At 39.7% G+C, this 17582-nt stretch overlaps 1 protein-coding gene and 1 pseudogene across 2 annotated transcripts in view; one reads left to right on the top strand and one right to left on the bottom strand.

The window, feature by feature from the left end:
• SLC35F2 (solute carrier family 35 member F2) overlaps positions 1 to 17582 on the bottom strand; it is a 58427-nt gene that overhangs the window by 20360 nt on the left and 20485 nt on the right. The gene's annotated exons all lie outside the window — the stretch shown is intronic.
• LOC106701237 (uncharacterized protein C14orf119-like) lies at positions 13551 to 14014 on the top strand (annotated as a pseudogene).

Genomic DNA, 17582 nt, shown 5'->3' with positions numbered 1-17582 from the left:
AAAGCAAAGAAGAACTAAAGAGCCTCTTGATGAAAGTGAAAGAAGAGAGTGAAAAAGCTGGCTTAAAACTCAACATTCAAAAAACAAAGATCATGGCATCTGGTCCCATCACTTTATGGCAAATGGATGGGGAAAACAGTGGAAACAGTGACAGATTTTATTTTTTTGGGCTCCAAAATCACTGCAGACAGTGACTGCAGCCATGAAATTAAGACACTTGCTCCTTGAAAGAAAAGCTATGACCAACCTAGACAGTGCATTAAAAAGCAGAGACATTACTTTGCTGACAAAGGTTCGTATAGTCAAAGCTATGGGTTTTCCGGTAACCACTAACAGATGTGAGAGTCAGACCATAAAGAAATCTGAGTGCAGAAGAACTTATGCTTTCAAACTGTTGTCCTGGAGAAGACTCTTGAGAGTCCCTTGGACAACAAGGAAATCAAACCAGTCACTCCTAAAGAAATTAACCTTGAATATTCATTGGAAAGATTGCTGCTAAAACTTTGGCCACCTGATGCAAAGAGCTGACTCACTGGAAAAGGCCTTGATGCTGGGAAAGATTGAGGGTAGGAGTTGAAGGCCCAAGAGAGGATGAGATGGTTGAATGGCATCATCAACTCAATGGACATGAGTTTGAGCAAACTCTGGGAAAAATCATCAACTCAATGGACATGAGTTTGAGCAAACTCTGGGAAATAGCAAAGAACAGGGAAGCCTGGCGTGCTGCAATCCATGGGGTTGTAAAGAGTCGGACATGACTGATCGATGGAACAACAATGCACCAAACATAAACAGCTCTATTTTTTAAAAAAGATGAAAAGGAGAACAGGAATGGGGAAAGAGTTTGAAGAATAAGCAGCAGTGTTGAGGACAAGTTTTCTGCTAGCTTGTTTTTTTAACTATTATCTTGTCTGTAGACCAAGGAAACTTAAACAAGATTGGGAGATGGGCAGAAGGCAATATGGTGAAAACTTAAAAGGAACTTAAAAAAAATTAAAAGAGATAATGAAGACATATAGTTCATGGAAGTTTCAAGGAGCAGGACTGAGAATACTGGAACTTTTATTTAAATGTTCTCTACATAAATACTTTCTTCCAGAGTTGCTCTTAGCAAAATAGAAAATACCAATACCACAGAAGACACAGAATATCTGTTCTATGAATTTACAGTTTGGGGTTTGTTGTTGTTGTTGTATTTTTGGAATATTTGTTTCAGTAATTTGCAATTAACCTCAAACAATCCCAACACAGGCAAAAATAAAAAGGGGAAGCTTGCTGGGTGAGACAACCCTAATTATAGAGCATCTACCATGTGCCAGGCCATGAGAATACAAAAACTGGATAGGCACTTTCTGTGCCTCAAAGGCTCAGAGACCACTGGGGATAAGCAGTCATTTAAACTAGTAACTAGGGCACAGACAGACAAGCACAAAAATAGGCTAGTTACCAAAACTTCATGAATTCACTAGACAGGCACAGTAAGGAGAGATATCTCAAGCAGAAGGAATATAAGTACCAAGGCCCAGGGCTCTAAAACAACATGGCACATTCAGGGATTTCAAGTGAGTTAGTACAGCTGTAGCTCAGAGGACAGGAGAGAAACACAGCGGCAGCAGATGATGGAAAAGTCAATAAAAGTGAGATCAAGAAAAGATCTAAAGTCAGTTCTAAAGCTGGTATCTTATCTGCTGGTGGCAAGCTCATTGAAATCTTCTCAATAGAAGGGAAAAAAGTGACTAGCAAGGCAGAAACTGGGCATGCCTGGGTGCCTATATGTCATAACACAGCACCAAAACCTTACTCTTAATTCCTGCCAAATTAAAGAGGAAATTTGTCAGAGGCAGGTCTGTCTAATAAAATACGCAGTTTTCTGAATCAGACATGTGGTAGATAACAATGTGGTTAATCAAGATCCCAAAGGCAAAAGGAAAATGCACATTTAGAAAAAAGAACAACTCCATTTTGGACATGCTGGATTTTGTTTAAATTATGAGACAGTCAAGAAGAAATATCCAATAGACAGTTTGGAGTTGGGATAAAAAGATTGGATTGGAGAAATAAATTTGGGAATCATGATCATAAAAGTGGTAATTGAAGTTGGGATATAAATGAGATCACTAAAACATATACCTAAAAATTGAAAAGAAAAGAGGGTAAAAAAGAAACACCCAGGGAAACAGCAACATTTAGTAGGCAGAGGAGGAAGAGGAATTAGAGATGAGGATGAAAAGGCATGGCCAGAAAGATGCAGGGAGAGACCAAGCAAAAAATACTGGAAGCAAGAGTATGTGGCATTTCAAGCAAAAGTGCTCTACAGTTTGAACTGCAGCAAATTTGTCCTGTTCTTTCTTCTTTACTCTCCACACACCCAATCTCTACACTATAGAGGAGTCAACATTCTGCATGTTAATCAGAACATGTAGAAGTTTTTGGTTTTTTTTTTTCCAACATTTATTTATTTATTTGGCTGCATTGGGTCTTAGGGGTAGCATCCTGGATCTTTTAGTCTTGGCATGCAAACTCTCAGCTGTGGCATGTGGGATCTAATTCCCTGACCAGGGATTGAACCTGGCCCCCTGCGTTGGGAGTGTGGGAGCGTGGCATCTTAGCCACTGGATCAACAGGGCAGTCCCATCATAGTTTAATGTTTAAGTTTTGAAATTTCTTATAGAATATTAAAATATAACAAAGCACAAAGCATAATCAACATGTACTTGTGTACCTACCAGGCAGCTTAAGACGTAAAATACTGGTGACATCAACATTCCCCCTTGTGTTCTCCCCAATATCTTAGCTCTCCTGAGATAAGTACTTTCTAGAACTTGGAGTTTAACATCTCATGCATTTCCATATATTTTCATACCTATGTAAGTATCCCTGTGCAATATAAACAATTGTTTTGACTTTTAAATTTTTATATAAACAGCATCACACTATATGTATACTTTTTGCAACTTGCTGTTTTGAACAACATTGTCTCATTGATAATGATACATTAGTTCTAGTTCATTCCTTTCCACTCCTGTATAGTATTCCATTACATGATTATATCACACTTCATGTACCCATTCTTTTATTGATTATTAGGTTGTATTCCAAATTTTTTTGCTTTTATAAACAATGCCTCTATAAATATTCATATGTATGTTTCCCAACATGCATATCTAAGTTTTTCTAGGTTTTATAAAATTTGTGCAAATGAGTTACTAATGTGTAATGTAAAATCTCCTCAGCACTCAGGATGGCCTGATGGGTAACACCTAGACATCTTCTGAAAGCAGTGAACTCAGAGTACCCTACAAATATAATAAGTTTCTATTTGTGTCATGAAGTTTAAAGGAATCATTTGCTTTAGAGATATATTTAATAGAATAATTGGTTTTAGAACATGTCTTCAGCTTTACTTATTTTGCTAAAATTCTCTTCAAAGGGTTATATTACTCCATGTAGCCTACTCTGTTACTTTCAAACAGAAGAAAATGAGGCAAATTTCACCCTTCAAGAGGCAGAAATGGTATCAAGAACTGTTCAGATCCAAAGACATTTTACTAGGCTACTGTAGGAATTATTCACCCAGGTGAGCAAAAGGTTCAGGACTTGCTCCCATAGAGTAGTATTCTTTCCAGGGATGCTCTTCTGGTCACAGGCTAATGAGGCAAAATGGATCTGTTGGTTGCTACCTCTCTCTTGCGCTCATTTCTTTCTGAAGGAGACAAGTTTGCATTGATTCTGGAAATTATGCTGTCCTATCCTAAGCAAAAGAAATTCATCACTTGGTCCTGTATTATGAACTGGGAACCTACAAGTGTATAGGCCAAAGCCAAAGAATGAAAAAGTGCATTCAGTTGGTGTCATTGTTCCCAGCCACACACTTTCCTCTGGAATATGTGAGGAAGGGTACCTGGCAAGGAAATGGTTCCAATTTTCTTGTATTTCATTGTGTAATGAACTCTTCCTGTCTTTAAATTTCTCTTTCTCTCTTCCATGGAACAAAGACTTGCTGGACTTCATTGTTAATCTCCATTTTTTTTTAATGAGGAAACTGGCCAGAAGAGCTGAGTGTATTGCCTAAGAAAACATCGGAGCCAATTATATGCAAGTTCTCTGACCATTAAGCATCTGCTGTGCCCACTGGAGAACATGGTCTTAGGATAGGAAGTGAGGTCATCTCTCACAGCTGCTATCTTCTTACTCCTGAGCCTCTTTGTCCTCACTCACCTATCCCCACACCCCTTTTCCCACCTTCCTACACTTCTCCATGATTTTATAACAGACCTTACATTAGAAGCCACCTTCTTCAAAGGATCTGTGCACTTCACTTTGCGGTCAGGAAAGAAAGGGTCTAGCCTGATTTCTCTGCTACCAGAGAAACTGATCTATCTGCTACTGCTTCCCCATATGTCAGGAGGACATTGGATGTCCAAAGTACTGGGCACCAAAAAGTTAATAAAGGAGCTGATAATTTTATTAAATTCAGAACATTTTTTTGCCCACCATAATAGGCTCAAAAGCAACTATAAATTTGAAACATGAGAATAAGAAATGTGGAACTAAGCCCTGTTCACGAATCGACAAAATTCCTCTAATAAGCCCAAATTTACATTCTTGTTGTTCAGTCACTTAGTCGTGTTGACTCTTTGCAACCCCATGGACTGCAACACACTAGGTTTCCCTCTGCTTCCCAATCTCTCAGAGCTTGCTCAAACTCACATCCATTGAGTCAGTGATGCCATTCAAATCATCTCATCCACTGTGGCCCCCTTCTCCTCCTGCCTTCTATCGTTCCCAGCATCAGGCACTTTTCCAATGAGTTGTCTCTTCACATCAGGTGACCAAAGTATTGGAGCATCAGCTTCAGCATCAGTCCTTCCAATGAATTATTCAGGATTGATTTCCTTTAGGATTGATTGGTTTGATCTCCTTGCAGTCCAAGGGACTCTTAAGAGTCTTCTCCAACACCACAGTTCAAAAGCATCAATTCTTTGGTGCTCAGCATTCTTCATGGTCCACCTCTCACATCCATACATGACTACTGAAAAAAACATAGTTTTGACTAGACACACCTTTGTTGACAAAGTAATGTCTCTGTTTTTCAATATGCTGTCTAGGTTTGTCACAGCTTTTCTTCCAAGGAGGAAGTGTCTTAATTTCATAGCTGCCGTCACCATCTGCGGGGGTTTTGGAGCCTAAGAAAATAAAGTTTGTCACTGTTTCCATTGTTTCCCCATCCATTTGCCATGAAGTGATGGGACTAGATGCCATGATCTTTGTTTTTTTGAATGTTGAGTTGTAAGTCAGCTTTTTCACTCTCCTCTTTCACTTTCATCAAGAGGCTCTTTGCTTTCTGCCATTAGGGTAGTGCCATCTGCATATCTGAGGTTATTGATATTTCTCCGGGAATCTTAATTTCAGTTTGTGGTTCATCCATGCTGGCATTTCACATGATGTACTTTGTATATCAATTAAATAAACAGGGTGACAATACACAGTCTTGATGTACTCCTTTCCCAATATTGAACCAGTTCATTGTTCCATGTCTGGTTTTAACTGTTGCTTCTTGACCTTCATACAGGTTTCTCAGGCAATACGGTCTGGTATTCCCATCTCCTGAAGAATTTTCCACAATTTGTTGTGATCCACACAGTCAAAGGCTTTAATGTAGTCAATGAAGCAGAAGTAGATGTTTACCTGGAATTCCCTTGCTTTTTCTGTGATCCAACAGACGTTGGCAATTTAATCTGTGGTTCCTCTGCCTTTTCTAAATCCAGCATAAATATCTGGAAGTTCTCAGTTCATGTACTGTTGAAGTCTAGTTTGGAGGATTTTGAGCATGACCTTGCTAACATGTGAGATGACTACAATTGTGAGGTAGTGTGAGCATTCTTTGGCATTGCCTTTCATTGGGATTGGAATGAAAACTGACCTTTTCCAGTCCTATGGTTACTGCTGAGTTTTCCAAATTTGTTGGCATATTGAGCCAACAAAGGTCCGTCTAGTCAAGGCTATGGTTTTTCCTGTGGTCATGTATGGATGTGAGAGTTGGACTGTGAAGAAGGCTGAGCACCAAAGAATTGATGCTTTTGAACTGTGGTGTTGGAGAAGACTCTTGAGAGTCCATTGGACTGCAAGGAGATCCAACCAGTCCATTCTGAAGGACATCAGCCCTGGGATTTCTTTGGAAGCAATGATGCTAAAGCTGAAACTCCAGTACTTTGGCCACCTCATGCGAAGAGTTGACTCAGTGGAAAAGACTCTGATGCTGGGAGGGATTGGGGGCAGGAGGAGAAGGGGACAACAGAGGATAAGATGGCTGGATGGCATCACTGACTCAATGGACGTGAGTCTGAGTGAACTCTGGGAGTTGGTGATGGACAGGGAGGCCTGGCGTGCTGTGATTCATGGGGTTGCAAAGAGTCGGACACAACTGAGCGACTGAACTGAACTGAACTGAACTGAGTGCAGCACTTTCACAGCATCATCTTTTAGGATTTTAAATAGCGCAACTGAAATTCCATCACTTCCACTAGCTTTGTTCATAGTAATGCTTCCTAAGGCCCATTTGATTTCACACTCCAGGATATCTGGCTCTAGGTGAGGGATTACACCATCATGGTTATCCGGGTCTTTAAAATCTTTTTTGCATAGTTCTTCTGTGTATTCTTGCCACCTCTTCTCAATATCTTCTGCTTCTGTTAGGTTTATACTGTTTCCTTATTGTGCTTTATTGTGTCTATTTTTGCATGAAATGTTCCCTTGGCATGTCTAAGTTTCTTGAGGAGACTTCTATTCTATTGTTTTCCCATTCTAATGTCTTTCCCATTCTATTGTTTTCCTCTATTTCTTAGAATTGTTCACTTAAGAAGGCTTTCTTATCTCTCCTTACTATTCTTTGGAACTCTGCATTCAGATGGGTATATCTTTCCTTTTCTCCTTTGCCTTTCTCTTCTCTTTTGTTTCAGCTATTTGTAAGTCCTCCTCAGACAACTATTTTGCCTTTTTGCATTTCTTTTTCTTCAGGATGGTCTTGATCACTGCCTCCTGTACAGTGTTAGAAACCTCTGTTCATAGTTCTTCAGGCACTCTGTGTATAAGATCTAATCCCTTGAACCTATTTGCCACTACCACTGTATAATCGTAAGGCATTTGATTTAGGTCATACCTGAATGGCCTAGTGATTTTCCCTACTTTCTTCAATTTAAGTCTGACATTTGCAATAAGGAGGACATTCAAGTGTTAGTCACTCGGTTGTGTCTGATTCTTATTCAACCCCCTGGACTGTAGGCAGGCTCCTCTGTCCATGGGATTTCCCAGGCAAGCATACTGTAGTGGGTTGCCATTCCCTTCTCAAGGGGATCTTCTGGACCCAGAAGTCATATTCCAGTCTCCTGCATTGCAGGCAGATTCTTTACCATCTAAGCCAACCAGGTGAGATCCATTTACATTCTAAAATAGCACACTTAAGAAAGTTATCCTCCCACTATAAAGTATACCTATCTTCTAAAAAAAAAAAAGAGAGAGTCATAAATTGAGTATGGAGATTAAAGTTACAGCAATGCACTTCTCTTGGCTCCAAATCTTAATGACCTCATCTATAATGGAAGAGGAAGAGAGCAAGAACCAAAGGGAGAAAGAGACAGAAAGAAAGAGGAGCTGAAGGGGTTGGAGGCCGCATGGGGGAGAAAGAAGAGGAAACGACTCAGACATGTACGGAGAGATACCAAAGGCCACAAAACAACTTTTGTTACTTATGGCTTCATATGTAAGCATTTGAACTTCACAAAATCCTAGTTCATATGAATTCTGAGTTAAACACAGGGACTCTCTCTATACCATAATAAAGCCTGTCCTCTTTAAGGGAAGTTGCCAGAAGCAACGTGCATCTAACCATGGGACATATCCTGTCACTGTTTTTCAAACGGAACCTCTACTGAAGTGAACTTCAATGACAGGATATGATCCAGCTCCAAGACGTGTTTCCCAAGGCAGCTTCATGCTGTGAGAGCTGGCCCACACAGCATGAAGCAGAACAAATAAGTCATGGACATCAGGGGTAGGGGTGGGGAAACAGGTAGAAATGTAACTAACCACATTACTCATTCTGACCACATTACTCATTGGATATATTGTACAAATTTAAGAATTTAAGGAATAAAGGAAGAAGAGATTCCACGCCATTTTATTTCCTCCCTTCTTTCTTCTAGAAAACCTGAAGTATGTATTTTAATATCCCATCCATTCTAAAACTCATACTTATGCATATGCTTTCCAATGAAACTATAATTTCTCTTATTTATTTATTCAGTCAGTAAACTCTTTGATCAAGAACTTACTAAAGTTTCTTGGGTGCCTAATATGTGCTACTATTTGCTCATGTGTGTGTTATTTGCTCAGTGGCATCTGACTCTTTGTGACCCCATGGACTACAGGCCACCAGGCTCCTATGTCCATGGAATTCCCCAGGTGAGAATACTGGAGTGGGTAGCCATTCCCTTCTCTGGGGGATCTTCCGGACCCAGGGATCAAACCCATGTTTCCTGCATTACAGGCAGATTCTTTACCTTCTGAGCCACCAGGGAAGCCCCCCAATATGTGTTATACACGAAGAATTTAGAACTTTAAAGGCCTATGTATTTCCTGGTCCCAGGCCTTCTTCTCTAAAGATGCTCTTGCTGTGTGCCTTGAAAATAATACCCACATGCCTCTATCCTAGCACCCACCATGCTGCTTGTGGTTCTTCTTCCAAGACTCTAAGCTCCCGGAGGAGAGTAACATTATAGAAACACAGTGTTATGTCTCAGATCTACGCTGCCAGGTTGCGCATAATCAGCTAAAGGCAGGATTTAGAATTAAAGCTTAAAGACTTCTATAGAGCCATCTTCTTGGGGAGATTTTTAAATCTATCATACCTGCCATCTGTAAATACCTGAGATAGAATAATAACTTGAGCACTTCTATAAAAAGTCTTATTACAAATCTGAAAAGAATAAATCCTCACATTTAGCACATAGAATATCCAGTGTACATTAGTGCTTTAAATTAGACTGGAAGGAAGCTAGAAAATAAATGATAGATTTTCTTTACATTGTAGCAGCCTAGATGACCTGTTATATTCTTTCTATAGCCACATTTCTATGATTCAGAAATTTAGCCATCTAATTAATAATAAGCATAAGTAGCTAGCAGTTTTGAGGAACCAACATTCTGATGTAATAAAGGCATATTCAAAATGGCCAGCTTTTTCATTCTCCTTTTTCACCTTCATCAAGAAGCTTTTTAGTTCCTCTTTGCTTTCTGCCATAAGGGTCTTGTCATCTGCATATCTGAGGTTAGTGCTACTTCTTCCAGCAATCTTGATTCCAGCTTGTGATTCATCCAGCCTGGCATTCTGCATGATGTATTCTGCATATGAAAGGTCGTTGCTGAACCACAAAAGACACCAGGATTCTTGGCCTCCAGAGGAGAAGAATTCATTCTTGAGGCGAATGATCACATTCTTAAGGAGGCTTAATCACACAGAGCTTTTGTGTAAAAAAGTTTTATTAAAGTATAAAAAAGACAGAGAAAGCTTTTAACATAGACATCAGAAGGGGGCAGAAAAAGTGCCCCCTTGTTAGTGTTAGCAATGGAGTTATACACTTTTTAACTACTTATTACAATGAGTCGAAAGAACATCTGGAGGTTATAAAGACCCACTCCCATAATTTACATTTTAAGATTACAGGATTAGCCAGAAGGTTTTTTCCAGAAACTGTCCTCAAGCAGGATACATTATTGTTATATAATCCTAAGAAATGTAGAGGAAAAAAGTTTGTCCTTTCCTCCTCCTTTAGAATTCCAGACCCTTATCTCCTCCTCAAGAACCCCAGACCCCTCTCTCCTTGGGGACCACCAGACTTATCAACCTGCCTAGGAACTGACTCTCTCACATATAAGTTAAATAAGCAGGGTGACAGTATACAGTCCTGACGCACTCCTTTCCCAGTTTGAACTACTCCATTGTTCTAGTCCAAGGCTCTACATAGTGCTTCCAATTCTGAGCTCTCTCAGCTCTGAATCCATGGAACGAGTGGCAGCAATGCATGGGCTATCTAGGAGCTGTTTTTGACACTTCAAAAAGCTTAACAACACTTTGGACACTTTCTGGCAAGAATGCAAAAATGATACATTATTTATGGTGTGGAGAGGTACAATTTCTAACAATTTTATTTCTAGGAAAATACCCCAAAGACAATCTGGGAAAAATACAAAGGTGTATATACAGGCTATTCACTGCAGCAGTATTTATAAAGTCTAAAGAGAAAATCCTATATGTCTCCCAATAGTGTTGCAGGAAAGAAAGTGGGCCTGAGAGAATGGTCACATCCTAGGTCTCAGGTGAGTGTCTGGAATGGCTGCCAAGCAAGGGTTCTTGGCTTCACACAGGAAAGAATTCAAGCGCTAACCACAGTAAAGTGAAAGAAGGTTTACTCAGGGCAAAACACCCCACAGAGTATGGGCCACCTCAGAAGATGAGAAGCACCAGGGTACAGGGTTGTCGGTTTTTATAGGGGTGGGTAATCTCATAGGCTAATGAGTGGGAAGATTATTCCAACTATTTTGGGGAAGGGATGGGGATTTCCAGGAACTGGGCCACTGCCCACTTTTCAGTCTTTTATGGTCCAGTCTCAGAACTGTCATGTCATTTAGCTGATCTATTACGAGTGTATACTGAGTCTTAAGGCCTAGTGGAAGTCAGTCATCTGCCATCTTAGACCTAGTTGGTTCTAACCAGTTTATGTCCTGTCCTCAATGCCTGTCATTCTTTTAAAGGTTATGTCCCACTGCCTTCCTACCTCAGGGAACTAGCTTAATAAATACAGAAGAGTACTATGTAAAAAGCAAAGCAAATATCTCTATACACTCTATAAAATGACTGCTGAGATATACTAAAAAATAAGCGTGGAGGAAAGTGGGCATGGAGTGCAAACATGTACCTATATATGTTAATATTTTCAAGTGAAAATAGGTAACTGCTTTTAAAGTTACCTATAAGTCAGAAGAGAGAAAAAGTAAGAGATATATTATGTCTGAATATGCCTTGGTTTATAAATTTGTAAATTTTAATTTTAAAATAAGCTACATATAAAATTTAAAAACAAAATGTTACATGAACCTAAAAGGATGTCTTAAGTTGGTGGCAAAACCAAATAGGAATTATTTCAAATGACTTTAAAACATACTAATTTGTGACAACCTAGAATGGTGGGCTGGGGTGCGAGGTGGGAGGGAGTTTCAAGAGGGAGGGGACGAATGTATACCTATGGCTGATTCATGCTGATGTGTGACAGAAACCAACACAGCATTGTAAAGCAATTATCCTTCAATTAGAAATAAATGAACTTTAAAAAATACACTAATTTGATAGTAAATTCTTAATAGAATACACCATAGGAACAATAAGAACTGCAAAATGCCTTAAACACCTTGAGAGGTAGTGTAGATATTATTTTGAAACTGTATGCATATTGTGGAATAAAACAAGTAAGAAAGTATATTAATGTATTGCTTTCTGGTGCAGGAAAAAGACTGGAACCCCAGTCATACCAAATGGCAAGAAACTTGAGTGAAGTCATGACAAAAAGGCCATCTAGGCATCAATAAGAGCAACTACACTGGATTGAAATGCCTCTAGTATGTTTGAATCCGTGAAGCAGGGCTTTCCTGATGGTGCAGTGGTAAAGAATCTGCCTGCCAATGCAGGGACACGGGTTAGATCCCTGGTCGGGGGAATCCCACATGCCACAGGGCAACTGAGCCCATCCACCACTACTGGGCCCGTGAGCTGCAACTCCTGGAGCCTGCACACCTGGAGCCCGTGCTCTGCAACAAGAGACTGCACAGCAATGAGAAGCCTGTGCAACCAAGAGCAGGCCCCGCTCTCTGCAACTAGAGAAAGCCTGAGTGTGCAGCAGCAAAGACACAGCACAACCAAAGGTAAATAAATAAATAAAATTCGTGTTATTAAGAAAGAAAAGGAAAATCATTCCTGGTTCTCTTTCTCTGGGAAACCCCCAATCTATCTGCCTACAATTGGCCATCTTTGGTGGATGCTAGGGAACCAATCCGAAGAAGGCAATGCAACCCACTCCAGTACTCTTGCCTGGAAAACCCCATGGACGGAGGAGCCTGGTGGGCTGCAGTCCATGGGATTGCTAAGAGTCAGACACGACTGAGCGACTTCACTTTCACTTTTCACTTTCATGCATTGGAGAAGGAAATGACAACCCACTCCAGTGTTCTTGCTTGGAGAATCCCAGGGACAGGGGAGCCTGGTGGGCTTCCACCTATGGGGTCGCACAGAGTCGGACACAACTGAAGTGACTTAGCAGCAGCAACAGGGAACCAATCTGGGCTTCCCAGGTGGCTCAGTGGCTAAAGAATCCACCTGCAGTGCAGGAAACTCAGGTTCAATCCCTGGGTCAGGAAGATCCCCTGGAAAAGGGCATAGCAACCCACTTTGGTATTCTTGCCTGGAGAATCCCAAGGACAGAGGATTACGGGCTACTCCATAGGGTCACAAAGAGCTGGATACAACTGAAGTGACTTAGCACACACACACACAGGGAACCAATCCATTATTTTGAAAACTAGTAAATGGAAAGAAGCAAACATTTATCCTGCCCTTCCTATACAAATTATACCTCAGAGCAATGAGTTGATGACAGGAAATTCATCTTTGTAGAAATACGTATATAATAAATAAACATGGAATGACAGAAAGACAATATAACTTTACAACTCCTGATAAAATAATGAATCTAGGCAATAAAACTTTATAGCTCCTAACATAACAGAAAGAAAAAAGACATGCAAACATTATGCACTTCCTGAAGACAGTACACAGTATCTACAAAACTGTCTTGCCAAAATTGTAGGACCACAAAGTTTTTAATAGGGGTCCATGAATCAGGCCCATGAAAATATTCTGGGAAATACATGAACTTGGATGGGTAAAAAATACATCCTGATCTTCAGTAACATTAAACTGAAGTTTAAATTCCCTTCGATTGCAAACATAGGTAACAAATTATAGAGATATTACTATTAGCGGTGCCTATAACTTTGCTGCCAAAGATTTTACAGATATTTTCATATCATATGACAACTGTTGGCTGGAATTTCAAAACATCATTACTACTCCAAAATGATGGTAGTTAAAGACCCATTGTGAGATCTTTAATCTAACATATTTTTTTAAGAGAGCACATATATTAACATCATATTGTGTTTTTAATAATTTAATACCTAAATAGAGATAATGGGTTTCCTCTATAATCCTATGCATTTTATTTTTTGCATTTAAAAACATTATTCTGAGAAGGAAATACTGTAAACCCACCGGAAAGATACAGTCAGCAAAACCCAGAGTGTGGAAAACTCTCTAGCACATATGAACTGTCTCTTTAAAAATAAACTGCAAGAGACCAGACGTGCCTGGGTTGCCTGACTGGCCTTTCTTATAAGTTTTCAGAAAACAGAAGCACAATAGTTGGAGTCCAAGCATTCTTGTGATGGTCTCCAGGTACCCTGTGAGAGGAAAGGGGAGGGTGCCCCTGGAATCATCTTCCTCTTCAATGCCGCTCCCCTGCCCTTCTCCCTTATCCTCTGTCACAGACACTTCTAACTCTTCCCCTCCCCCATGTCTTACATCACTTCCCAGAAGATGAAGTGTATCCTTTCCTGGTTTGCCAGCTGGTCGGGTTCTCAGTGTGAACCTTTCCAACAGAACCTGGTAGCTAAGACAGTATTGGGAAAATTACAGCCACTGCTTGAAAGTCTGGAGCGGCTCAGTGTGTCTGGAGCAAACACACTATCTTGTATCTTTGAGTGCCAGTTGCATCTTCGGGATAAATGGTTCTGAGGTTGGGCTGAGCAACAGCACAGTGAATTTGTCAGGCAGCTGAAGGTCAGTAAGGCAGGCTTTGTGGCAAAATTTTACTATGCTGTGGCTGCTACAGCTGCTGCAGAATGCTAGGCATTAAAAATCAAAGAAGATAACCAGAGCGAACGGCATCAAGGCCACAACTTTACCACGAGAACTTCAAACATGTCACTTAAAGATCTGGAGATGGTGTCCCGATTAGCTGACGGAACTCGCTGATCAGTACAAGCCTGGTGATTTCAACAGCCTATCAGCTGGACTCCTAGTGTAAATGTTTTCCATTTAAGCAAATCCAGATCAGCAGTCTGCCGCCTAACTTACTTCTTTCCAAGACAAGTCAAACCCTCAAGAATTTAAAGATTTCCTTGGCAACTATAATCAAAAGGAATCTACACATTATAACTCAAGCCTATTGTTAGCCTACAGGGGTATCAAACACAGCTCTTGAACTCCAGAAATGGAAGAATGGTGAAAAAAGGTCATGTTTTTATAATTTAGCTGGCTTTCAGGTACCTGGTTTTACCACCACTACCAAATTCTGGCGTAATTATCTGTCATCCCAACTACTAGCTTTTCTAGTTATGATTTAGTAAAAGTATGAAAAAAATCAGATTAGCTACTCCTTTCTCCACACTGATGCTTGTCTGAGTCTAAGTAACAATGACTTTTTTTCTAAACTATATGAGACATCCTTGGAGCTGGCAACAGATAGTCTTATTCTATAAGTTTGCTCTACAACAATAAACAATATGAAAAAAGTGACACTCTTTACAAGTTGAAGGGCTTATTTTTTATATCAAAATAAAGAATGAATTTTGAGAACCAAAAAAATAAATAAACTGCAAGAATAAAAGAGTCAAAAAAAGAAAAAGACAATAGAAAAGAGCCAAGAGGAAGAGGAAACATATAGAAGGAAGAGATGTAGATATAACAATCTTTAAAAATGCATGGTACTTATGTGCATCTTTATATAAACAAACTATTTTTAAAATTAAGTTATAATTGGGGAAACTTAAAAAGCCTCTTGATGAAAGTGAAAGAGGAGAGTGAAAAAGTTGGCTTAAAGCTCAACATTCAGAAAATGAAGATCATGGCATCTGGTCCCATCACTTCATGGGAAATAGATGGGGAAACAGTGGAAACAGTGTCAGACTTTATTTTTTTGGGCTCCAAAATCACTGCAGATGGTGATTGCAGCCATGAAATTAAAAGACGCTTACTCCTAGGAAGGAAAGTTATGACCAATCTAGATAGCATATTCAAAAGCAGAGACCTTACTTTGCCAACAAAGATCCGTCTAGTCAAGGCTATGGTTTTTCCAGTGGCCATGTATGAATGTGAGAGTTGGACTGTGAAGAAAGCTGAAGACCGAAGAATTTATGCTTTTAAACTGTGGTGTTGGAGAAGACTCTTGAGAGTCCCTTGGACTGCAAGGAGATCCAATCAGTCCATTCTAAAGGAGATCAGCCCTGGGATTTCTTTGGAAGGAATGATGCTAAAGCTGAAACTCCAGTACTTTGGCCACCTCATGCGAAGAGTTGACTCATTGGAAAAGACTCTGATGCTAAGAGGGATTAGGGGCAGGAGGAGAAGGGGACAACAGAGGATGAGATGGCTGGATGGCATCACCAACTCGATGGATGTGAGTTTGAGTGAACTCCAGGAGTTGGTGATGGACAGGGAGGCCTGGTGTGCTGCAATTCATGGGGTCACAAAGAGTCAGACACAACTGAGAGACTGAACTGAACTGAAGAGACTAGCTATATGATAGTAAGGAATTATTGCTAATTTTTAGGTGGAATAATAGTACTATGACTATGTTTCTTAAGTCCTTATCTTACATTTTGAGATTAATACTGAAATATTTATGCATGAAATTATATGATGCTTGAGATTTACTTTAGGATGATCCAGGAAGGGCGAAGTGGAGAAGTATGAAAGAAATGAGCTGATAATTATTGGTTGATCTGTATATCACAGCAGGTAATAGTCTCTACTTTTATTTAAATGTTCCCATAATTTTTTTAAGCCTAACATAAACCTCACATTTACCCATGATAAGACTATTCAGATAAACTCAAATATCACATTTACTTACTTTCAGTTATAGTTATACCAACCAAATGTAGGAACACTCATTTTCTCTTACTAATCAGAAGCTTTAGTATCTGATTAGTTAAAAGAGAGAGAGGGGAAAAAAATTCATTATTATTTAACAAATACAAGTTTTAAAAGTTTCAAAATATAAAATTCTCAGGAGAGAAGTAATGAAAACAGGTTTATAATGGAGGAAAACCTAGATTGCTGATCTAATAAAATGTCTCATATAGTATTCTATTTAGTATGTATTTGGCTCACCAGATAGGTTGTAGTACGAAGTCAAGTGGGCCTTAGGAAGCATCACTACAAACAAAGCTAGTGGAAGTGATGGAAATCCAGCTGAGGCATTTCAAATCCTAAAAGATGATGCTGTTAAAGTGCTGCACTCAATATGCCAGCAAATCTGGAAAACTCAGCAGTGGTCACAGGACTGGAAAAGGTCAGTTTCATTCCAATCTCTAAGAAAGGCAATGCCAAAGAATGTTCAAACTACCGCACATTTGCATTCATCTCACATGCTAGCCAAGTAGTACTCAAAATTCTCCAAGCTAGACTTCAACAGTACCTGAATTGAGAATATCCAGATGTGCAAGCTAGATTTAGAAAAGGCAGAGGAACCCAGAGATCAAATTGCCAACATGCACTGGATCATAGAAAAAGCAAGAGAATTCCAGAAAAACATCTACTTCAGCTTTATTGACTACACTAAAGCCTTTGACTGTGTGGATCACAAGAAATTGAGGAAAATTCTTCAAGAGACAGGCATAACACACCACCTTACCTGCCTCCTGAGAAATCTGTATGCAGATCAAGAAGCAATAGTTAGAACTGGACATGTAACAAAGGACTGGTTCCAAATTGGGAAAGGAGTACATCAAGGTTGTATATTGTCACCCTGTTTATTTTACTTATATGCAGAGTACATCAGGTGAAATGCTGGGCTGGATGAAGCACAAGCTGGAATCAAGATTGCCAGGAGAAATATCAATAACCTCAGATACGCAGATGACACCACCCTTATGGCAGAAAGTGAAGAAGAACTGAAGAGCCTCTTCATGAGACCAAAAGAGGAGAGTAAAAAAGCTGGCTTAAAACTCTACATTCAAAAAACTAAGATGTTGGCATCTGGTCCCATCACTTCATGGAAAACAGATGGGGAAACAATGGAAACAGTGAAAGACTTTATTTTCTTGGGCTCCAAAATCACTGCAGATGGTGACTGCAGCCATGAAATTAAAAGTCACTTGCTCCTTAGAAGAAAAACTATGACAAACCTAGACAGTATATTAAAAAGCAGACATTACTTTGCCGACAAAAGTCTGTCTAGTCAAAGCCATGGCTTTACCAGTAGTCATGTATGGATGTGAGAGTTGGACTATAAAGAAAGCTGAGCACCGAAGAATTGATGGTTTTGAACTGTGGTGTTGGAGAAGACTCTTGAGAGTCCCTTGGACAGCAAGGAGATCCAACCAGTCCATCCTAAAGGAAATCAGTCCTGAATATTCACTGGAAGGACTGATGCTGAAGGTGAAACTCCAATACTTTGGCCACCTGATGCAAA

This window comes from Bos mutus, chromosome 15 (assembly GCF_027580195.1).
Source record: "Bos mutus isolate GX-2022 chromosome 15, NWIPB_WYAK_1.1, whole genome shotgun sequence".
Taxonomy (NCBI): domain Eukaryota; kingdom Metazoa; phylum Chordata; class Mammalia; order Artiodactyla; family Bovidae; genus Bos; species Bos mutus.
Note: the sequence above shows the minus strand (reverse complement) of the source record. Positions and strands in the feature narration are given on the sequence as shown.